This window comes from Tympanuchus pallidicinctus, unplaced genomic scaffold, assembly GCF_026119805.1.
Source record: "Tympanuchus pallidicinctus isolate F22 unplaced genomic scaffold, pur_lepc_1.0 scaffold1, whole genome shotgun sequence".
In the NCBI taxonomy this organism is placed as follows: Eukaryota; Metazoa; Chordata; class Aves; order Galliformes; family Phasianidae; genus Tympanuchus; species Tympanuchus pallidicinctus.
The window spans coordinates 89,599,616-89,624,939 of NW_026294618.1; the positions used below are offsets into that span (position 1 = coordinate 89,599,616).

A 25,324-nucleotide genomic window follows, 5' to 3' on the forward strand; every position below is an offset into this window, starting at 1 on the left:
TCCCCCTAATCCATATGCAATTCTTTAGGGCTTTTTTTTTTTTTTTTAACAATGCATATGAGGTCTGACTGTATTCAGGATTTAAATAAGTTGTCTCTCTCTTTCTCTCACACACACGCACACATACACGCACTGTATTTTTGTTAAAAGTATATACAGTTATCATTTCTGCTCTACTGCACCCACATTGACAAGGTTAGCACATTTCCTCACACCTCAGATGAAACAATAGCATTTTAAACAAAAGTGTTAAAAGAAATACATTTATTCATACCATTGAAACCTCCCTGCAACAGCATTGTTCGAAGGAGGAGGTCTAGCTTGACTGGGAAAGATATTTAATTTTATTTATTTTTTTTTTTTAACTCTTTCTTTCTTCATTCTAAATAATTACTGGTTAATTCAGAGCAATTTCATATTTAGTTATTGGTAATAAAATTTTGAAACCAGTATTAAATCTTTGAGATCATGCATTTATCTCTAGACAGAGGTAATTTTAGATCTAGCATTGTACAAAGGGAGACGAATAAATCATCAGTTAAAAGACAGATGCTGATGATAATAGTGATACACGTAGGAAATATGCGTGAGGATGGACGACATTGGGGGAGGGTGGAGGATAAAGCTCCCATTGCCATGCAGGAGCCTACTGAATTACTTTCAAGTGGTGCAAAAGCCACAACTGAGCCACACACAGCAATATGAAAAAATTCACGCCTCGCCAAAGTGATGTTCAAAGCTTGGGATCAAGAAGGGCTGCGTTTGGCCTCAGGTGTCAGCTACTGTCCAGGACTTCATGTCAGGGCCTGGCAAGGGGGAAGCTAATCCAATCCCCTTCAAATCATGCTCACGTGGTATTAGCTGACATTGCTATTCAAATGGCAAGGTTGTTGTTTTAATTTCATATCCATTAAACAAGCAATATAAAACAGTTAATGAAGGCTTTTATTTTTTGTAAGGAATATGCTCTCTTTGGTAAGAGCCTGCTGTGATTTATGCATCCACAAAACCAGGATTTGCCTGTATTATGAGAAACATCTACTTACGAGGGTCTGTGCTTATTATCACATACCTGTAAGCAACATGCACCTATTACTGGCAGATTTGGGGAGGGAAAAAAAAAAAAAAAAGACAACAACTAAACACCCATACTGAGCTCAGCAGGAACACTCCAACAATACCAGGACTAGAACATACCCACCCTGCTTAGGTATTTTACAGGCACAGAAACAAAAGAACAAGCATTCTGAGAGAGTATTTGATCTGTACTCGTGAGCAAGGAGTTGTGAGAGGAAACAGAAGGTGAACAAGCATCAGAAAATATGATTAAAAAAAATCAGTGCCTATTAATGAAATGAATTTGGGAGAGAAAGACTGATAAATGCTCTGCAGAGACACATTGAACAAAATCTGAATCTGAAAACTATGAGGGGTTGTGGCTTTGCTGCAAGCTTACCATATTTAAAAGAGAGGCAAATAAATAAGGATGCAAAATACCACTTTTTTCTTTAAATAAGGCTGTAGAAGGAGGTAGAGATGTATTAAAGGGGAGTAAAGTACAACCTCTGAAAATTACAGTATGCTTAAAATACACATGGCTATTCTTCCTTCTGCTACCCTGTATTAACAGGACATAACACCAGTCCAAGTGAGTCTTCATTTTAGTGCAGGAAGCTTTTGCCTGTGTCCAAAAACTAGAAAAGATCAAGAATGCTTTTGCCCAAATTTTAGAAGTCTGTTCCAAAACAGAGCTATTAAGCTGCTTCTGCTCATATCTGTAAAAACTGTAACCACTTCTTAGCGTAAGGAAACAAACTACTCCTTGTTCACACTCTCCAGATAAATGTCTCAACCACCTCCTTTAGAAAGCTTCTAAGCAAGCAACATGAGACATATATTTGGAATATGAAAGTTTAATCCTACTCATTAAAACACGACAAACTTATAATTAACTGAGAATGGAGTCAATAATGAGAACATCCTTCATTGTAATGATGTTGGTACTATCAGCTTGTAATATGGGAATACACCACAAGGAAAGTGAAGTGTAATAGGGAAAATAACAATTCAGTTGCTAAAAAAAAAAAAGTGGCCTTGAAGTTTTCACTTTGGTCCAATCTTTAAAGCATAAATTTTAAATCCTCAAAAGTTACATTTTCCCTGCCATCAGACAAGATAATACACTAATGTGTTTTCCTGTGATGAGGAATAACTCAAGGTCTTACAATGCCTGATTAATCTCACAACCAATATTTAGAAAAGGTTTCTCTTTGAGCTAATCAAACTTGACAAAAGCAATCTTCAAACTATGCCACATTCACTGATTTGTAAGATACCTCAAACTTGTGTTTTATCAAGTGCAGCTTAAATTAGCAACAGCTCTAAATCCACTTGCTTGTACTACCTGCTGAATCTCACAGGCAGTGTATGAGGAACACAGAAAACACACAGGTCAAAATTATTAGGACAAAGTATTCTTTTCCTTAAAAACAGATGCTATTTTAGCCTGAAGTCAGCACCCAGCTACATTTCCACACTGACTTTATGATGTACTTCTGGAGAATATATGCTGCTAGCATTCACTTTACCTTTGCTTCTGGAACTAAACTGCCTTGACTGTACTGGATAACTTCTGTCCAGTGATTCTTCCAAACAATGCTTATTTTTATACAATTGAATCTGTATACAGTATACTCATTTCTTTATGTATCAAAGGTGTTGGCCTTTTGGCTTGACTGAGCCACAACGAGTGAAGAGGAATTGTCTTAGGCTGAAGGAGTTAGCTATAAAAATACCAAAAAAAGTCTATTTTTCATTAAAACATAAAAGTAAAGCACAACAAAACAAATCTAGCAGGTTGGGCATAGATGTTCTAAGTCTTCCAGTGCCACAGATGGATCACAAGGCCACAGTTCCTACAGAAGAGCACTGTCACTATGGAACAGCTGCCAACATGAGTGCAGCTAGCTGGGAAGCACTACAGATCTAGCAAGGAAAAATGTAGGAAGCATATAAACACCTTCACAATCCCTTTTTCAATATTGGTGCTTCTCTTCTTTTTGGGAATGTCCATGCATATGTGACCAGGATTTTCCTATGGTTTGGGGTCCAGTTTGGCTGCACAACCCCTGCACCAGAAGAGATTCTTTAAGAGGGCAGCAGAGCAGAAGGACGAAAACTACAAAGTATAGCAGTAGTTCTCTATTGCAAATACTCAAAAAGAAAATGAGGCTTCCAGCTTTTTCCTCTCTTTATGTCATACTTAAGTTCAGGATAAATCTCTCTATAAATCTCTTTCTGAGTTACTAACTCCCTTTATTTCTTCACGGTTGTGTACAACATAGACAATGACTGTTCAAGTGATCCAATATCATACTTCATTAACAAAGACACACATATCAGAAGTTGCTAGTATAATCCTTTTCCAGACCCAAGGAAGTATAACCAAATATTGGGTAACACACTCTGAGAAGACTATCAGTGAGTTTCTCTATTTGTTTATATAAATGGGCTAATGCTTTAAAGTACTTCAGAGCACTTAACCAAAGCAAACAAGCACTTGAACTTTAAATATCTAGCAAGAGGAGCTATTGACAAGTATGACTTTACTTAGTAAATCTTAATATCTTTGCAAACTTGAATTTACAGTCTCTTCATGAGGAGAAACAGCAGACTCTTATCTCAGCCTCAGCTCTACCTCATGCTCCCACACAGTGAGAGGGGTAAGCAATTGCACACTCCCTTTTTATTTATTTTTGTTTAAACAGAACTGCTTCAAGTTTTCCTGGATGAGCACCCTGGGCCCACAGTAGTCTTCAGAAAGCTGTTTCTGAAGCTGAAACCAGAACATTATTCTCTCTCTCATTTGTCCTGTTAAGTACGATTTCTCCATCTGAAAGAACTTCCCTTTCAGCTCCTTGCTACCCACAGGCAACAAAGCATCAATGATGGAATACATCTACCATGCACTCTCTGAATAACTCCCAAGAGGTGAATAACACTGTGGGAATAGCTCGCTACTCTCAGTAAAACACTGAGCAGAAGCATTCCTCTGGTGAGCAGCCCTGTAGTAGAGTCAGTTTGAGGTCCGTCTTTTTGGTCTTCACACTTGAGAAACCCTTCTTAGCTACTGCATTATATACAATTAGAGTGCTCATTCCTTAGCCAAAAGATGATCTGATGTCCATATACATTTCCGCTGAGAAACCAGCATCCAAAGAAATGGTCATAATTAGTATTCTGTTGGTTTAAACAGTATTTTTTTCTTTGAAACATTATGACTTCATGTAGGTCAAGTACCACACAGCTTCATAGCTGGACTCTCTGCCAAATCCGGTTTGCTGTACCTGAGCAGCTGCACTCAGTAAGGATTTATGTGTCTTGAGGACAGGTCAGTGGCAATTTTCAGAAGGATAAAACCACCAGTACACACCAGATCATCTCAAGCCCTAAGTTTGCACTGAGAACCATGAATGCTGCACTTAAAGCAAGCCCTTCCATCCAGCAGCAGGCTAAAATCCTGCCGTAATTTAACTTTTTTTTTTTTAATTTGTTTTGCACTCAACTTATAGCGCATGTCTGTACAGTGCAGGAGTGTGTGCCTGGAGAGTGTTTCCTTGTGCACACACCTGCATGAGTGTACGCACATTGAGTGAGTTTGGTGGCACAGCCTATTAAAAGATTTGCACTAGCCAGACTGGTAACAAAGATCCCTCAAAATCTATTTTACTAGAAATAAAAAAACCAAACAACAGCGCAGGTGAGATGCAGTTGAACATATGAACTACTCAGTGATAAATCTTCAGTCTAGATGCAGTTCCTGAAGGAAACAGCTTTGAAATTTCATTGAAATACCCTTTATTTTATAAATAGATTTTAATAAATAAAACAGCTGAGAAAGAAAACAACCTTTCTCAAAGTTTATGAAGTAATATGTCTGTTTCTTATAATTTCTCAAGAATCCTGATTTTAAGCTCAGGTGTCTACTAGCACATGATCTCCACAGTTGACGCTGAAGAACACACAGCTTTAATCAAATTAATATTCCAGAGCCCAGTTTTCTGATATTATCTTCCCCTCATCCCCCCAGGTAGGAGTTTTTCTATAGAACTATTTCTGCTCCCTAATCTTAATCAGAAAGTGAAACTAGAATTAAGGTTATTCTTGGTTGCTCTGTTCAAGATACACTTTGGTCTACTATGTGAAGCAAGTTGGATTTGGACATACTGAGTACACATCACAATGCTCTGACAGGAAACTGAAAATAAATAGAAACTAGTATTTTTTTTATTGTTAGTAATACAGCGTTCACTTATTTAAAGAACAATTCTTATTAGTGAATGCATATTTGAAAGATCAAGTCCAACTAGAAAAGCAATATAGCACACTTTTGGGTACAAATATCCCAAATAAAATGCTATCTTAGAACAGTGATAAAAACATGGCTACAACAAAAGAAAGTGTAATTCAGTTTTCAACACACTGCAAGTAACATGATGTAATTATTTAGAAAGCCATCCATGACCCCATGGTTTTGGTAGAAATGAATTAAAGGGCAAAACTGAAGGAGAAAAACTCAGACAAAATGAACTCAAAGAGAAAAGATAAAAACAGTGGGGAAAAAAAAACAACCAGGCACAGGGAAAGTACTGGTCTACTTTGTTCTAATAATAGAGTCATCAACAGAGTGTCTATATGCACTAACACCTAATTTGAGCATCCTAAATTCTGATCCTGATTTCCAGAGATGGCAACTACATATTTAAAAAAAAAAACTTAAATTGCTCATTACTAGAAATAGATTGATTTGCATGAGAAAGTTAAGAACTAGATTCCCATTTTTTTAATGAATGTTAAGATCATAGGCTGAGCTCTCAAAGTGAGCCCTAACTACCAGGTTAAAGCTTTCCTCGTGTTGGTAGCAGCATCACTGCCCCTGAGAATGGTACTGTGTGGGAGTGGCATTGGAGTAAGCCCAGCAAAAAAAATGGACAACAGCTTTGGAGATGAGCATTGGAACCTTTCAGTATCTAAGGAGGGACTATTAAAAATAAAAAGGGGGACAAATTTTTAGCAGTCTGTTGTGACAGGACAAGGGGACATGGTTTTAAACTAAAGGAGGGAAGATTTAGATTAGATACAAGAAAGAAGTTTTTGCAATCAGGGTGGTGAGGCACTGGCACATGTTGACTGGAGTGGTGGTAGATGCCTCATCTCTGGAAACATTCAAGCTCAGGCTGGATGGGGCTCTGAGCAACCTGATCTGATGTAGGTGGTCCTGTTCATTGAGGACACTTACAAGGAGTTGGACTAGACAATATTTAAGAGTCCATTCCAACTCAAACAACTCTGCAATTCTATAACATGTAGCTCTGCTCCGCATTCAAAGACAAAAAGAGAAACATCAGGATGGGAAGAAAAAAAATCAACAGTAAGAGACTGGAAGATACCTATGTTAGTCTGAGAGCATATGACAACATGGGTCAGGCTTACAAGCAGCTTGGTAAGGGCAGACCCTTTGGTAAGGGTGGAAAAAATTGGCACATGTTGAACAGCTTCCAAAGCTGCAGCCCTTCTCAACTTTTCTATTTTTCATTTGCTTTCTCTCCCTCAGCAAAACTTGCTGGTAGAAGTGCTTGACTGCTTCTCTTATTCTTATGTACATGAATTCAGAACAACCAAAGAAAAGGGAGCTTATCCTATAAGAACATCACCATGTAGGATTGATCCAGTGTGATGCACATCGGGCACAAAACACTGACTGCAAGATAGCAGCCATCATTTTCAACTGCTTCAAGGTTTTATGTTTTAAATTGTGTACTAAATACTAACTTTAGACAGGCAGTGTTTTTTTTTTGCGTGTTGGTTATTGGTTTGTTTTTTTTTTTTTAATCTTTTTTTGCTAGAGTTTACTAAATTTGATATAAGTGACTACACTAAGATATAAGATAATTTGCTTGTTCAGACAATATACCGAGGATCTAACAGTGTTTTCCCACATTGCCAGGTCTAAAAATTGTGTTGTCAGAATTGACATCCCCTGAATGCTACAGATGAAAATTCTTAATTCAGCATTTTTGTGCATTAGCACTTTACCCAAACACAGTTGTTCACGTTGTTAAGAACCACCCCAAAGTTCTTATAACTCATGCATTGCCCATTGCTCTGTAGGAGACAGTTTTTGTTGTACCAGATAGTGGTTTGTCACCCTCTAGGAGAGGCAGCCACCATGATCTTTCTCACCTTTCTTTACTCAGAGGACAGTGAGGCAGTGGCACACCTGCCCAAAGAAGCTGTGGTGCCCCATCCCTGGAGATGCTCAAGGCCAGGTGGGATGGGGCCCTGGGCAGCCAGAGCTGGGGAGGTGGAATTGAGTGAGCTTTAAGGTCCTTCCCAACATAAGCCATTCTATGATCTGCAAGCACACAGCACATTTTCTTATTTTAAATGTACTGCACAATCACAGCTGCTCAAAACACAATTACTTAGCACAAACTACTAAACCCCCCAACCCCCCCATCCAACCACCCTGGGCTCTAGAAAAGTTCAGAAACAGGACCCAGATTGGACAGGCTGGCATAAAACAGCAGTTCACACTTATTCTCTCCAAAGCCGAACACCAGAGAGGTGAGCAGCACGCTGCTGGCCATGGTCTCCCACCACCCCAACTCCTGCCTGTGCATTCTGCCAGAGCAGCGCACAGGAGAGGGCGCAGATCCCCTTCATCACTCACCATCCTTTTCTAGTCACATTCACTACGCATTGCACTAGAAAATCGTAACGGTGTTAAAATATTTTGGCAGGATTTGTTATGGCCAGATCACTCACTTCCTTTGGGACACACAAAGCCTCCTCTGGCAATGAAACAGCCAAAATGTCAGCAAATCCTATAGAACAAAAAAGGGTCTGTCAATGTAGAGCTTAAATGAATCTCCATTAAATGCAAGCAAACAAACAAACAAAAAAATATGCATAACAAAGATACACACACATAAAAAGAAACAGCCTAGCAATAGTCACTTTTTATTAACATTTCCTTTTTTTACCCTCCAGAAACTTTTTAGCAGCATTCCAATGTATTCATCACCAGGTGCTATTAGAGAACAAGCTCACTCCAAGTGTTACCAATTCACAGACAGATTAGAGGGCACATTAATAACATAGTTAATATGAAGTGTTTAGAGCCTTTACGTCGGTGACAAATACGACTCAGCCAAATTTCCTGACCATTGAGGCCACGGAGGAACAATTTGGTAGATTTCATCAACAGCTCTAATTATGTTCCTGTCAAGTCGAGAACAAAGTAATCCATAACTGGGGGGCTGCTCAGACAGTGGCACACAAGAGTAATTTATGCCCAAGACATAGGGCCCTTGTTGTAGTTAGAGAGCACAGCGCCTGACTAACAAGTGGCTTCAAAAATGAATTTATTAGGGAAAGCACAGCCCACCAAAGTGCAGCCTCATGGGATGTTACAAGGGAAGGACTTGTAGCCAGCCCTGTCTATGTCAGCATCCCAGTTCATGCTCTCCCCAAACTCTGCTCTAAAATGCAGGGCCTGAGCTCAAAGCATCACTCAGCTGGGAATGGGACTCCAGGACCAAAAATCACATCAGTCCCTGGAACAGAGGCTGCACCACAGGTGCCCTCTTGCAATCCCATAAGTAAGGCACTAATGAAACACGCAGAGGGATTATTAGCAATAGTGAACTAAAATATTGCCGTATACCATACACCTCTTACCACAGCCCATTGGGAAACAGGCTGAGAAGAGGAAGAGGGGGCAAAATGAGGGAGAAGCCGTCATGTAATTTTGAGTCATTTTCCACTGTGATCTATATTGGGATGCAGCTTCTGTGCTTTAAGACTGGGGGGGGAGGGGGCGCTGGGGGAAGGATATGTGTGGCACTCATGGCATTTCACAGAAAGGCCACGTATCTCTGGGGTTGGGAGGAACATGAAGTCTGCTCACTTGGGACTGACTATTTTGTGAGTAGTTAAGAGAAAACAAAAGTATGCACTGCCAATGTAATTAAGAATAGCTGTAAACCCTTAGAAAAGTAATTATAACCAAAAATTAGACTTAAAACATATGTTTATGACAAATATCAAATGCTGAATGGATTTTAAAGCACAGTTTTCTGGTTAGCTATGAACTAACACTCCTGTCAGCAGTTTAAGGTTTATATTTAACTAGACAGACAACAGAGAACTAAAAAAGTCATTTTGCTGCTTTATATCCTTTATATTCCTTTATTTGATAGCAAAGAAATAAGCTAATGAGATTGGCATCAGCTAACTGAAGCAGCAGCCTACCTGAAGGGACTGAAGCACTGATGATGGGAGCACTCAGACAAGACCTATTTCAGACTGACCACTGTTACAGGAAGGTCGCTTGCTGAATTCCCCACTGGTAAAATGGATGCAACTATGCATCAGGAAGGGCATTATCCTCATGTGTTGTATCTTACCAAGGGATTTTTGGCTCTGGCCTCACTGAACTATGGGTATTAGTTACCTCACCTTATAAGAACTGGTACAGATCAACTGCAAGATGTAGCTGGGCAGCACAACAAAGAAAAACCTTTAACTTCTTTCATGCTTTGCTAAGATTTCTTATTCAAGTTTGCTTCAATGTATCCAAACCTGAAAATCCTCTGCTGCTAAGTTTAGGGAATTCCCCAATGCCTTCTGAGGCGGCTGGTATTAGTCTTACAGCAGAAGCACTTCATAGAATTATGATTACTTGCACCTTATAACACTTTGCATCCAAGGATAAGCAAAACAACAGAACAAATAAAACACACAACTCCCCTCCCTTCCCCAAAAAAGTCACTCCACAAGTATTGATGGCTTAAGCCTCACAAGGAGGCAGAGGGAAAAAGAAAGGACACAGTCCTATTCTACAGATGCAAGAAGAGAAAACTCTGGTAAATCACAGAGGGTAAGTGAGAAGCCAAGCAATGTCTGGACTTCATAATTCCCAGGCTCGTGATTCAGTCACAAGACACGCTTCCTCTCCTGGTGAAATGTCATGCTGCCTCATGCTTCTGTTACAGAACGCATTTTAACCAAGTGTAGCAAAAGCATGATGATCCCATTAAGTATCTAACATCTAATACCTTGTGAAAACTAATTTAGTGCTTTATCAAATCTCTAGTTTGTATGTAGAGCATAAACTGGCTACATTTGCTAATAGGGCAGATTGACCCATCCCATATATTATCAAAACACATCAAAGTCTGCTGGAGGACACAGCCTTAGCTACTTATTATCCTCTGCATTAACTCTCTCACCAGCTACTCAACCAATACGTTTTCCAGTAACACATCTGCCATGATTTCACAGAGAAATCAGCAATTCTGAGCAGCAGGGCAGTTAGAGACAGATAACAGGACTAAAACCCATCGCCCGACTTCTCAATCTGCTGTTAATTGGCAAAAAACAGAAACCCACGGCACCAGCCTTGCACAGCAGCACTCCATTGCTGGCCTCCAGAGATTCCCCTTTAGGCTTGTATTTTTAGAGCTTTAGTCATTCACATGATTTCTGCATGATTTATTACATATGAGGGAGAAATAAAGTGATATACTAACATCAAACTTATAAGGTGATTTTTAATATATATATTTTGTAAGCAGAAAAAGGGCATCTTATGCAAGAGAACATGTAGCTTCGTAATCAGGAAAGAAAGTGCCAGAATATTACTACTAATAATGTTAGATCAAATGAGAACATCTTTGTTGGCTTGGATGCCATGCAATCGTATCCCTGCCTGTGATATATTTAGAGTATTGCTTGAGACACTATATAATGAACTGTAAATTTTGAAACCACACTTCTTAATGGCTGTGAGCTCACCTCCATGGCTAATAGAGGTACTTTTTTTTTTTTTTTTAATTACAACTGTTACTAATCTCTTTCAAGTAGTATTTGTCTTTGGAAATCTGGCCCATTGTATGTGGGACTCTCAGAAACCTTCTCTGACCACTCGGCCACCTGAGTTACCAATTATCTCCATAACCCACTGGTGAGGAAAGCAGCACTGGAATATTCCAGAAGAAAGACAAAAAGAAACTCAACAGAAAGGAGAAAATAAATGTTTCACTTTTTTTATGTGATTATTTACAGTTGTAAAATATAAGCACAGCCCTAGCATGGTGCCTAGTCATTCACATTTAATTCTATGGCTTCCATTGTTTAGTTCTGTACAGACAGTTGGTCAAGCACTGATTTCCTCTTTTCCCTTATAATCTGTGGCTTCCTACATCTTTAACCAGTAATATAAACATGTAAAAGGCATTTTGGGGTGCAGGATGTTTCAGGGATGTATTCTCAGTTATTTCAAGCCCATTGAAGACAGGTCATTTGTCACCCAGCTGTGGTTGGTTGTCACCAAATGGGTCAATACAGCAAGTTTTCTGCTGGGTGAAACATCTAGTCAGAGAAATGAATGCACTGAAAGCAAAAAAAAGAAAAGTGGCCAATGAGTGAAAATGCAACAATTCTATGTTACAGAATTTAGCTGTGAGTCCTTAGAGCTTTATCCCATCTTACTTCTCCGGATGTTGGGGTTTTTTTGTTTGTTTTTATTCCCCTTCTGTTTTTATTTTGAAATCACAGGAACTATACAGCCTACCAAGGCTGTAATCACTCAGCAGGAGCCTGGCACAGGCACAATGCAGCCACCAGTCAGGCAGTGGGGAAATAAAGGAAATCTCTTTCTCCCTCTCCCTGTGTTGCTTAAAAGGGGCTCGGCATGAATGAATCTTCCCGGTAGCCACCAACAATTTCTTATTCCTTCCGAGCAATCATCAATTTCAGTATCAAGTGGTTTAGTGGATCCACAACTGGTAGTGGCAGCCGAGGAAGCCCAGCATGCAAACGTTTTGGCTAATTTAAAACCCTTGTGCTGCCGAATCAAACATGACAAGACAACAGTAAAAAGAGAGGCTATTATCCCAAATGAGAGGCGGCGGATAGCTGAAATTGGCTTGAGTGGCAGAGACAAAAGAGGTAGAAGGAGCAGGCACGATAATACCAGATACAGCATGCACATCCTCCCCCACCCCCAGTGGGCTCACACGTATCACCATGAGAAGGGAAAAAGGCAGCATTTCCAAGTTTCACGCCCAAGCAGAAAAAATACACATAAAAGGATACAAAATAAATTAGCAGCTGGTAAAACATCTGCCCCATGGGGATGGAGAAACTTAACTTACAAGAGGCATCGCCCTTGCAACAGAAAAGCTAACGCTCTGAACATTAAAACTGTCATTTCCTACTGAATTAATGTCCTGCTGCCCAGAGTTCATCACAGTGAGTTGAGGAGCAGAAGCACTGATTTAGGATGGAGTAACCTTAAAAAGAGAGTAACCTGAGGTACAGCCACTATGTACCAAGAGCTCGCCAAGTTCCCAGAGCTCAGGGCTGCCGGGGGAGGCAACGCAGAGGGCAAAGGAATTAATTTTGCAAGGCATTTGGGAGACCATGAGCAGACTGATGATGTTCAGAGCCGTGAACCCTGGTGATGGCTTGCAGCTCACAGAATGACGACCTGTGGGATCACTGGAGAGCAAGCAAGTTGTCTTTTGCAAGATTAACAATTTAAAAGTGCTGAAATTAATTTTGTTTAATAGCTGTGGGTGCAGACTCCTCACAAAGTAGGTTGCAAGGTCAGCAAGCCTCCTAAAGCCTTTTAAAATGCAGCTTTTTATAGGGACAGTAGATTTAGGGTGGCTGAGGTCTTAAAGATCTAAAAAAACAGAAGTGTAAGAGGTCACTTCCTACCACTTCCAAGTCTTGGGTGAAGACATCTCTGTTTCACTTTTCACTTGTAACACACATTTACTGGTACATTCACAGCTACTCGAGGCAGCATGGGCTTTGTAAGACAAGGCAGAAAAGACAGTACAATCAAACAGGAGAAGCAGGTTGATGAGTATGTAGCACACTCCTGGAGATCTCACAGGAAGGTGTCCTCCCACACTACAAGTTGGGAGAAGGAGATTTTAAGAAGGAGAACGAAAATCTGGAATGGAAAAGACAAGGGCAGGGAGTGCTCACCCCTCACAGCAGAAGTGATTCCTCTACCTGAGGCCACTGCTCCCCAAATTGCTGAGCAGAGTGCAGGGGAGCAGCTGGGCTCAATGCTGAAATTCAAATCAGCTGTTTGAGACACTTGCTCAGCCTCACACCCCGACACACGAGCTATTACAACACACAAAACAGAATGACTATTGCTCTACTGCATGAGACTCTTGTCCTACTCTTTTGTAATAGCATCCAACAAACTACACAGGTAAAGTTCAATGTGAGTGCAACTTGGGAACTAGAAACAGTGCTGCATGCAAGGAAAGAAACTCACATACTCAAGCTGGATTACAGACCCAAAGAGTATACCCCCACCCCAAAAGCCAACTTCTCCACTTAGTATTTCTATGCATGTTATCCCACCAAATGAAGCTGGCCCACTGTGGTTCACACAGGCAGAGGAGTCATTTCCCTGGCAGCAAGGGGGCCACCGGTCATTAGTGAGGATGCAATTAATTCATCTGCAAGCCTGTCTGACAGCAGCTGAAGCAGAGCACCAGCCACCATTCTCAGCCCATTCCAGAGGGAGAAAGAACAAAGAGCCCCTGAGAAGTACTTGAGACAACACAAGAAAATTTTAGATGCATATTGATACTGCCACTGAGTAGCGTGCGCTTTCAAACTGACAGACACTGCTGTACAAACACTGTGGTATTTGTTCCCTTTTTTGTCCCTGAGTTGAATTCATATCCTCGTGCAGTGCTTCAAGAAAGCCCCAGTTCACAGTTCAGCGCGGCACTGCTTAAAAGGCAAGCCTGCTGCAGGTCCTTAGGGCACCTCATCCATCCTGCACTCTGATGGCATTCACCACCAAGGGACCCCATTAGGAAGGAAGGGCAAACTGAGACCCTAAACCAAAGCAGTCTGAAACAGCACCAGCATACTGGTGTAGCAGCAATGGATGAGACTTCATTTGTCTTCAAAGCAAGGGAAGCCAATATATCTGCTTCACCACAAGCTCAACTTCAATTTCCAACCTTGTAGCAAAAACATGGATCAACTTTCTGTCTGGGGATCTGGGGATAAAGCAGCACAGAAGTGTCACCCAATTAAACAGATGGGAAGTGACGCACTTACAGCACAGCCCCGTGCAAAAAAAAGAAAACAAAAAACAAAACACCCTAGACAATGTCTGTGTCTCCAAATCAATTGCCCAGAAAGGCAGAGCCACAGGCTATGAAATACTGCCTCTCCCTCCACATAGTGGAGTAACTCCGAAGCATCCTGTGCTGAATAAGATGTGCTTGGAAAGGCAGCTGCTGCAGGAACATTAACAGTGCTGGAGATATCTCAGAACCCACTCTCCCTTCAGAAGGTTAGGTCCTTACAAGCAGGAAGAAACCTCGTGTTTGTTCTACAGCCAAAGTAATTACAGGCTTACCTACGTTACTTTGTATTTCTCCCCTCATAAAAGAGCTTTGTATCGTTGTTGAATGAACAGAGGGTGAGACTACTGTTTATCTGAAAGTCTCAGAGATAAATTTGGGGCTGGCAGAGGATACAACTTCACTCTGATCAGGAAAGTTGATTCTGTTTGTACCAAGCGTGAATATGGCCAAGTGAGCTTCCTTCCAAATTGCTTGTGAAAACAGGTACGTTCAGGTAGGTGTAACACACCCTCACAGGCAATATGCATGTAAATATTTTTGGACTTCATTTTGCACATTAGTTCATTAAGATAGTACTGCAGCACAAACTGCCATTCTTACTCTGTGGATGCAATTTCAAGGAGAACATTCAAAATCTTGTTCAAATACTTTCAAGGAGAGATTCAAATACTGTAACATAAAACAAGTTAGGTAGAGAGGTGTTATTTTTTGAAACCTGCTCATCATTTTCTAGGAATCTCTAGCTAAGGCTCTTATTTATTGTTCAGCAGCCCCCTCTTGATGCAGACAGGATCCTCCTATGCCAGGAACTTTCCAAATGCAAGGAGAGAAGACCACCACTATCAATACTCTGGAGGCTGTTTAAGCAGCTTTTAGGGACCAAACACATTTCTTCTGCTGCAGCCAGCACTATAAGCCTAAGGTTATACTTTCCTCGTGCAGAACTGTATCACCTGGAGCGCCAATCTGGCTGACCAGAAGCACATATATCTACCTACCTATTCAGTTCATATCAAGAGGAAAGCACGAGGAGAAAAGGCAAGGTCAGACACTTACGTATGAGCAACACACCTTACGCAGACCCAAACCAACAGCAGAAATGGCCTTCTCTTGTCAAATGCACAATTTGTTGCTAACAAGTTAATTCAAGTGAAATGCCAGACCAATTCTCCTCCTATTTATGCTAAGATCACAAAAGTATTTCCGGCCAAAAGCCTTTTTGTACATTCACATTTATCCTGTGAGCCCTCAGAGAAGACAAACCTGAGTGTTCTGCTAATGTACCAAACCTTATTAACACAAAGACAGCTCCATTCTCTGAATCACCAAAAGGTTCACTGAGCATCGTCCTTAGCTACTGCAAAATCTGTATGGATGAGATATCTGGGGATATAGTCCCAGACATCTTCTTTAAACTCATTGTTTCAAAATATGGACTTCTTTCTCCTAAGTTCTATACTTTTGGCTCGTCCTTACCCTGCAGGAGAACAGAAGAAATGCAAGAGCCACCCTTCGGTTCAATTCTCCTTTGAGAATTGACTGACATCTTGTGTCTTGACATTTCTTCCAGCCCACAGTACAGCACTATTTCTGAATGTCTTGAAGAATAATAACAGGGAGATAATAACAGGGAGAGGGGCAGTTGGAAAAACTCAGACTGAGATCTTGGCAAAGTAAAAAAAAAAAAAATAAAAAAAAATAAAATAGAAAAGCCCAAGTCATAAAGTTTCATCTGCAAAGGGATTTACGAATTTCTGCCACCACAGGACACTGTTGAAAAGAATTTGCTTTTCCTCTGAAACACAAAAAGTTGGGTTCTGCCAGTGATTTTTTTTTAGCTTATTTTCAATCTATCTCCATATCTAGGATTATTAAACGTAAGTTGAAAAAAAAAAAAAACGACAACATCAAGAACTGACAAGCTGTAGCCATGAAATCATATGTTACTCTCCTTGCCTTCACTCCTAACAAGCAGGAGACCAACACTATAGCAGTCATAAACATGGCCATGAACAACTTTTCAAGGCATACAAAGAGTCAAATAACTTTGATGCTCATTGCAATGCCCAAAAAAGAGGAAGCTTACTATTTTCATCAAGAAATACTTTACTGCAGTCACCTCCAAACCTTTGTCAGTGCCACTGGGACAAACACATTCCATACCGGGAAGAGAAGAACATACAGGAGGGATTTTCTGGTGTGGTACAAGGAAAAAAAGAAAAAAAAGATTCATACTGTTCATAAATAACAGTGATCTTTTTGAAGAGGTGCTACAACATGTCCCATAGTTATTAAGGGGACCATTATTATTCATTTATTTTAGCTTCCTCCTGCTAGGAGACATCTCTCCTGTCTTAAATAGGATTTCAGGTTTGGTCCACGCAGAGGATTTCCAAACTAGCTGTTACTCCAGTACCAAAACATCATGTGAATTAATCAAAGTATCCTGATTCACAAAAAATCTGTATAAACTAAGATGAAAACAGAGCAGCAAACATGGAAATAATTTTGTGCCTCTTTCCTCAGGTGTACAGAACAGTTACTGGGGAACAGCCCAAAGTTGAAGGAACTTACTCCTAATTACTGCAAAACAGCATTGAGAGGCCTTTTTTTTTTTTTTTTCTTCTTCTTTTCATACAGGGTCAAAGCATGATAAGGCTTTTGGGATCAGACCATATCACAGAGTAGGGATGAGTTGCCTTCAGTCCCACTCTACAAACCCTTCCATCAGCATAAGTCTCCAGCAGGTCGGAGACAGACTAACTTTTCCAAGGTATTAAATTAAAAAGATGTTGAATTAAGTTAAATGCCCCACATTGAATTGACATTTCCCTTTTTTAATGCAAGCTAAGATTGATGAAAAATACCACTTATCTACATTAAGGGTCAAAATATCCAGCAAAAGCAGCCTCTGGTTCAACGCGTCAAAGCAAAGTCAGTCTTACATAATCCGAGGACCAGGACGCGGATCACATCCTGATGATCCAATTAATGGTGGGATACTTTGCAATCAGACAGGAAGCAAGGCCCCTAACAGATTGTGGGGCTGTAACATCAATTTCTTAAGTGCATTTAAAGGATTACAAATGTTAGTCCTGGCTTGAGATTGAAACACCTATTGAGGTGCTCTGAACCACATTACAGTAATTGGGTACCTGAATTAATGCCATTTCTTCTGATGGGCAAGTTGAATACATTGGAATTACGGGTTTCTTTTGCTGTATTTCACTTTGTCTTCACCACCCCATCCCCTCCTCAGAGCATAAATCTGAGACAGAATATTCTCTTTCCTATCTAGTTAGCCTTAATTACAGCCCTGAGGCACCCAGGCACTGTCCTAATTTTACCTTATGCATTGTTTTGGTTCTTTTTAATAATAAAAAAAATAATAAAAGTGTTATTTATAATTTTACTATGCAAAGACATTAAGAGTGGAATAAAATAGCTTTTTTCTTGAAGCATTATAGGAAAGAGAGGGGGAAGGTTGCTTCCTTTCTGTAGCCCTCTTGCACTATGTAAACCTTTTTATGCATGCACCAGATACCATGTGCAGTGTTTTACACCTCTAGAGAGCTAGAACTAGGGCTGCCTCAATTAGTCTTCTATTCCTTCTGAGGTCAGTTCAAGTAAAGGTCTCAATCATACCAAATTGGCAGGAATGCTAACTACGTGGGTATTTCAGACCAAGCACAGTTCAGCTAAAACACATAGCTGTTTTCACACTGTGATTGTACAGCACAAAACTGTACGTGTGTGCCAGAGATTATGCTTATGTTCAAAACTTAAAATAGGTTCAGGGCATAGGGGTGTTTGTAGGGTTTTCCAGTCACCATCTCTGCTAGACTGCAGCAACAGCAGTCTAGTAGAGGCTGCACACACTCTCCTCGTATCATATGCATTTTGATAATTAGTGTTATAGGAGGGAATTGCATCCAGCTTTGCCCTCAGCCTATGTGGGACTGACATTTCAGTGACCTCAGCGATTTCTCACTTGCAGCCAAATGGAACAAACACATCCACACTATAAAGACCAGACTGCGGGGAAAAAATAAAAATAAATGGTGGGGAAGGATCGTGGTATTCCAGATATTCCAGTCCACTCGGTTTCATTTAGCTGGTTACAGCACATGAAATTTAGATATTGTTTAAATTACTCAATTTTTCAAGGTCAATTAGTAACTCAAGTTAAAAATACATGCACAAGCATGTTTTGTATTCCACATATAGCTCATTTTAGAGATATCCCAACTTTTTATCCTATATTCAGGATTCTACAAGAAACTGATTCCACAGTGATTCTGTTTTGATTTTGTTTTAAGATAACTGTAAACAAAAAAGGTACAGGAGCTATTTATCTTCATTGCTTGTTAAGAGGAAATCACAGTGTATACCTTAGAGGAGCTAAAGAAGCACAATGATTTAACTGACATACGCAAGAAACAGCTTCTAACTCACCAATACACCTTTCTGACTCTCAGGGAAAAGCAGTTCACATGCCTCTCTCAGATAGCCTTTCACTTCTAACAACATTTTTATTTATTTATTTCTTACTTATTAAAAATACCATAGAAAACAGGGATCACTGGGGACCATTCAGCTGCACTCCTGGTTTCTCCTGAATGTTTTCCAGTGTTCTTTAATTTCCCCTACACACTAATGTGAAAAATTCATAGAGTTTATACATAATCCTTTTGAAATAGAACAAAACCTACAAACTAGGTCCTCACTGGAGGTGATTAATCAGAGGACAGACAGAGCTTTGCTGTAGGGCTATAAGCCTACACATGGTGCAAGGAAAAGACAAAGAAAGAATGAATCTGGTAAATTTCAATTCAAATTTCAGAGCAGTTGTTGCCGCATTAGATCATGCTTGCTGAAATGATTTACGAATAGATAATGAAAACACAAGCCCTAAGGACTAGTTAGCTGTTTAGCACTGTCTATATTTTGTATAATCATTTCCATACATCCGGTTTTAAATTCATTAACAAAAATTAATTGCTACCCAGTTGTTGACATTACACAGCACATAGCTTCAATATACTTTTTAAATTATTTTTTCACTCCTTCAAAAGATATTACAGATAATTTTGCTCACCTAAAAGTATTAGCTACCGATTTGTAGCAAAGCTCATAGCTGTTATAGTTAGTGAGAAGTAGCAAGTCAACTTCAGGAAATGTTTGCACTGAGTTTGTTTGTTGGGTTTGTAGTTAGCACTGTTTTTATTGTTGGTGGTGTTGTTTTTAAAATATTTCAGTAATATCTTACTAGCATGGAACAACAGAAAACTTTTCCCCCCCCACTTTCCTTTGAAAAGGGCAACATGATGTCCTTAACACTCTAGCGCAGAAATATAACTCAACTCTCCAACTTTTCTTCTGGACTTGACCCAAAACTTACTGAAGTTACATGGAGATTTTTTGTTGACTTCAGTATTCTGCAGTTCAGGTCTTACAGTGATCCCCCAGCCCTTAAACTAAGCTTTGCTCTGAGAGCATTAACTGTTGTTATTGTAGCAGCACACCTAGCATTAAATGTGCAGTGATAATGCTGTCCAAACATTATTTTTTTTTTTTCCAATGTCTCAGATAAGGTGGGAAAAAATTCATTATGTAATTAACAGAAATTGGTCTTGGATCTTTAAAGATGCTTTATAGCGATTTGAGGCACAAGGTAAGGTTTGATTTTTAATAATTACATATAACAGATTAAAAAAATAGCACAAACCTTTCCATACTCTTTCCATCATATTTCACAAATATTTACAGTGTACACCTCAGGTTTGAAATAAGCCAGGGAGAACTAATTCACTGTTTACACTTGGAATCCGAGGTGGCCCAGTCCCATAAGGGCAGCACAATGCACTGTATCTTTCCGTTCTCAGTACTTATCTTAATCTTAATAACTAGCCAGACAACTGACTCCAGAGTCCTGGGCTTATCAACTGGAATTCGTCACATGAGCACCAGAGAAGACAAGAAATGCATTATATAACAATGCCATACAAATCATTATCTTTTAATATTTCGAAGTATGTATTCAAACTCTGATATGGAACCATTTTGGCTTAACTCAATTCCACTGGTTGTTACTAAATTTGATAGCAAATGAACAAAAATACACTTGTAACATATTTATCTGCAAAGGAGTTTATTTACAAGAGATCAAAAGACTGCTTCTTACTGCATTTTAGTTACTGCTATCAAATGCAATCTGCCTTTTAAACATTCTTTGATATAGGAAGACTATTTCCAAAACAGTTTAATAGGAAAATACATACATATATTTTCCTGGTCTCTTACATACCAAGAAACGCCGAGAGCATGAAAAGAAAATCTATTGTGCCCTCATCATGGGTCTAACAATATGATTTCTTTGAAATGAGTTTATGTAAGCAAATTCATTTCAACTGCCTACACCAGAAACTTGGAACATGTTTTCAAGCTGACAGATGGATCCTAATTTCTGGTTCTGGTATCTCACATTTAACAGCATCTTTTGCCAGCCAGCAGACTACTCCAAATGCATGTAAACCAAAGAATCAGGGCAATTCTTTGGCCTCATTTTAGGGTTTTCATTTACTTGGGTTCTCACATGCACAATGGTAAACAAGAGAGAGAAGAGAAAGGTTATTAATATACTTCAACAGAAAGAAAAAAGGAAAAACATTTTGAAAACAAATTTAAGTTGTCTCCATTTCATTGCCTGCAAAAAAGTGAGCAGATTGGCATCTTGCATACAAGTATTCCCAACATGCACTTACAGTGGGCTTATAAAAAAATAATCAGGGGGTTACAAATACACTGGAAATTCACTCCTCAGACCACTTCACTCTAACATAGCCCACAAAGCATTACTTGTGCTAGGTATTAGTATCCTCCACAATGGGAATCCTCCAGCATAAGACAACGGAGCAACATTTGCTGCTAGTTGAGGGCATTTCCAAAGTTTCTATTCCACAGCAAAAAGTTCTGAAACCTACCCTGAGCCAAACCTTGCGTTAAACCACAAACCATAGTAAATCAATTAGTTAATCAATCCAATCAGGCAATCAATTAACATGAAGTAAGAAAAGCCTGAGCAGACATTCTCACATGAACATAGGTCACCCACTGGGGCCTTCATGTGTCTATTCATATTAGTTTAAGCCCAGGTTTAGAAGGAGAAATTTCCTATGATAACAGTTCTTTGTAGTGATGTGTCAGCACAGACACCTAGTATCTGTCTGCGTCTGGCAGAGATCATCCCTATTTTCACTCTTGTAATAATGAGAGGCCACTTCCAGAACAAGGAATCTGAGATTTGCATTCAGTTACAGTGCAAGAGATAAGATCTCCTTACTTCCAGTAAAAAGACTTTGCACAAGGATTTGTAACCACTTCAACAAAAGAGGTAACTGGACTTTTTCAAGTATACACCTTGAAAACTGCAAGTGTAAACAAATTTAAGATCAGCCCCCCAATCTTTGATCCATTTGCTAGGTTCAGACTAATAAATGGGTGGGAGAGGCATGTTTTGAACTTCTAGAGAAACACCTGCTCAGTAATATGTTCAAAACTTACTTTCTAGTCAGAAATATAGACTAATCACATGAATTAATACTGTTTTATAGCAATGCGATAATTACTGTTCAGATATAATCCACACTTTAATGATAAATCGCCATATATGCAACATAATTGAAGTTACTGCTATACATCAGTTAGGTCACTGAATTCTCGGGATTGGGGGAAAAGTTCCCAGTGCACATAAGGTTCACAAAGTTCATAGCAAAGCAGCAGTTTCAGCAGAATCAAATATGGAGGTAACCCAAATTTTGTGGAAGTGAAATCTTATAGATGAATCACGTCTCTGCAGAAGTCTGGAACTGCAGGTTTGCTGTGTGAACTGGAACTTGTAGTTCTGTACATATGGTACAGCCAAGCCAAATAATCCATAACCAGAACAACTCAACTTCCATACTATTCTCATATGCTGTATTGCTTTCTTGGTTCACCAAATGAATCTTAAGAAATGTCATAATGCACAGTCACTATCACTACTTATTTCAATGTGGCTGTGCTATGATGTTTCTCAGAGTAATGCTTCCTTCAGATAATGAAGTTGTGTAGAACCCAATCTTATATACTTCCAAAATCTATTGCAAGTTCAGCCCCTCTTTCACATCACTGCTTTTCCACTGAACAAATTCAGCAGCACACAAGAGTTCAGATAAAAGCTGGCACGGCTCTTCTAATTCTAGCCAAAGCCAGTGAAAGAAAGATGTATGGAACAGCTGAGAACCAGCCTAATCTGGAATTGGAAAAAATAATGCAAAGGTATGAAAATGTATTCAGAAGTTCTCTTAGTTCTCAGCTCTAGTGGTGACAGGGCTATAAGCAGATGCATTAGTCTGGAAATATATCCAGGTTAGATTAAGGTGCAGAGTTCCCATTTTATTAATGGTCCTCAATCTGACTCCTTAATAAAGTGGAATCCATTTGCAAAATTTTGTTCAGAGCCCATAGTTATCTTTCAAATGCTTGCAACCTTTGGGTAGGTTCAAGATCATATTTCAGAGAGCCCAGGCCTAAAAAGGAAAGATATATGGGGAAAAAAAAAGGAGAAAACAACTTGAGGTGAATCAGACCTTGAAATGTATTATGTAAACTACAAGTTAGACTAAATGAAAAAACAACTGGGACAGTTTGGTTTTGCTTTGTTTTTTTTTTTTTGCTTAGATTACCACTGCAGCAACTGCCACATAGGTATAACTAGAAGACTAAGTATCAAAAATGCCTATATTTAAATATTATCAAGAAAGGTACGTTGAAGACAGAGTGTTGTTTGGGACTGCGAGGTCTAGGTCATCATCAGGATGAATAAAGAAGCTTGAGTTGAAATTAATGCACTGAAATATCACTATCAATTCCTTCAAATTTTCTCTCATCTGATGTTGGGGAATAAGAGGAAGAAAGATTTTACGTAGCACTTACTGGAGAGAAAGTCTTGTCCGATAAAATAAAGGTGACACGATAGGAAAGTTCCTAGAAAATTACCCTTCAGCTGCATTGCTCAATCAGAGGTTAGTTTACATAGAAATAAACTAAAAATTATACTTACTAAAAAGAATTTGAAACTCAGAACTACATGATAATCTCAATTAATAGCAAACCTGCCACAAATGCATATTCTGTACTGCTGCATTTCTGGTATCTGAATCCTGAAAAAGCAATCTTAAAGGAAATATTACTGATAGACAGTCTGTGGATGAGCTGACTGTAGTCTATACAAAGTTTTCAAAAACAGCTTCAGCCAGGCTTTTCTCTGGAATGAGATCCAAAATAACAGGAAAGAACTGACAACAGGTTACTCAAGTTCTTTCTGTAGCCTTCAAAGAGGGAGAATGATATCACATAGAAGATCCCCAAGCAAGATCAGTATGTCCAAAAAAAAAAAAAAAAAAGAGACAAGGAAAAGAGTAGAGCATCATCTACACTGACATACAGCCTTTGGTAAGAAGAACGGTCGCATTATCCAAGGCCACGGCCTTTGTTAGCAGGCAAAGGCTTTTCCTAACACTTGAACCTGATGACGTCTATTCTAATAAAGCTTACATCCATAATGAAGCTTGAGCACTTCCTCTGGGAAAGACCCAGAGCTATCAGGAAGGACAACATGCTTCTGTGACAAATTACAAGTCTGCTTCTCTCCCTTTGACTTTGATATCTACTTGGATGACATTTGCAGCACTGATGGAGACAACATTACAGAAAGGAGAACCTTGATTAGTCTAGCCCAGAGAAAGTCACCTACTACCCTAGGAGACAAATTTGGAAATTTTTAATAGAACTAGATGCTGTCATTTCACCACCTTACACAACTGAGGCTCACGGTGACCCCAAGAAAAAAAATAAATAAAAAAAATAGGCTACATATTCAGATTAACTAAACTATAGCTGAAACCTCAATCTGCTCTTCATGAAAAGCTGTGTATTCACTAAATGGGAAGTACAACTGAAATTCCAGATGAGTTTAAGCATCTCCTCTATACAGTGTTTCAAATATCTGTTATTTGATCTAGGGTGAAATAAGTGGTTTAAAACCAAAAATTACATACAGTCACAGAAATATTACTGTTCCACAACCTGTATTTCTACAAAATAGTTTCTTCATAATCTGCATAAGACAACCATCTCACATTAGAATCTTCCTGTTAATGCATAACCTTTGGCATTTTGGCAATAGAATTATAGAATATCCTGAGATGGAAGGAACCCAAATGGTCAGCTAATCCCATTCTGGACTCCATACAGCATCAGTCAAAGTCCAAACCCTATGTTTGTGAGTATTGTTTGAACACTCCTTGAACTCCATCAGCTCAGGGCTGTGCCCACTTCCTAGGGCAGCCTGTTCCATGTCCACTACCTCTGGAGCAGAACCTTAACCTAACTCCCAGCTGCTCCTCCCCAACACAGCTCCATGCCCTTCCCTCTGGCCTTGTTGCCTTCACAGAGAGCAGAGCTCAGCACTGCCCCTTTGCTCCCTGTGAGGAGCTGCAGCCTCCCTTCAGCCTCTTCCACTTTGGGCTGAACCAACCCAGGGACCACTCCTCACGCATCTTGTCCTCCAGACCTTTCACCATCTTTGCAGTCCTCCTTTAGTTCTTCTCTTCTAGTTTTAGACTCTTTTAGACCCTAGAAAGACAGCATATTTCACACTGCAACCTTGAGATTAGGCACTCGCTGAAACCAAAGATAAGTGTCCCTTATTCTCTTAGGCTTAAATGTAAATCTCTCTCCTCAGCATAACTATGTTGAGTGATATGATCACAAGAATCACAAGTATGAAACAAGAAAATAAAATGAATACTTATTCTTAAAATAAACAAACTGAGTCAGTAACTTGAAGCCTTCTCTAGAAGACATCAGATAGACTCTACAGAGCCTTCAGTTTAAGTCCATCTCATACTGAAACCGAAGGTATCGAGCAAGTTGTTAATCCAGTGCATCACACAAACTAGCACTTTATTTAAAACAAAACTTGATCCTTATTGGAAGCTGAGATATTTGAAGCATACACAAGTAAAACTAATTTAACCTTTGAAAAGTTATCTCCGGAGGGAAGAAAAGAAATCCCTTTA

At 39.4% G+C, this 25,324-nt stretch overlaps 1 protein-coding gene across 12 annotated transcripts in view; it reads right to left on the minus strand.

Moving 5' to 3' along the window:
* The window catches only part of ESRRG (estrogen related receptor gamma), a 379,159-nt gene that overhangs the window by 210,332 nt on the left and 143,503 nt on the right, over window positions 1-25,324 (minus strand). For 5 of the 12 annotated variants that reach the window (XM_052690400.1, XM_052690345.1, XM_052690325.1 and 2 more), the window contains one exon: window positions 7,828-7,886. The exons of 6 other annotated variants lie outside the window; for them this stretch is intronic. The gene's annotated coding sequence lies outside the window, so the exon portion shown is untranslated. Of the gene's footprint in view, window positions 1-7,732; window positions 7,887-25,324 lie in introns of all 12 variants that reach the window. One more of the 12 variants, XM_052690319.1, reaches the window with a different exon arrangement.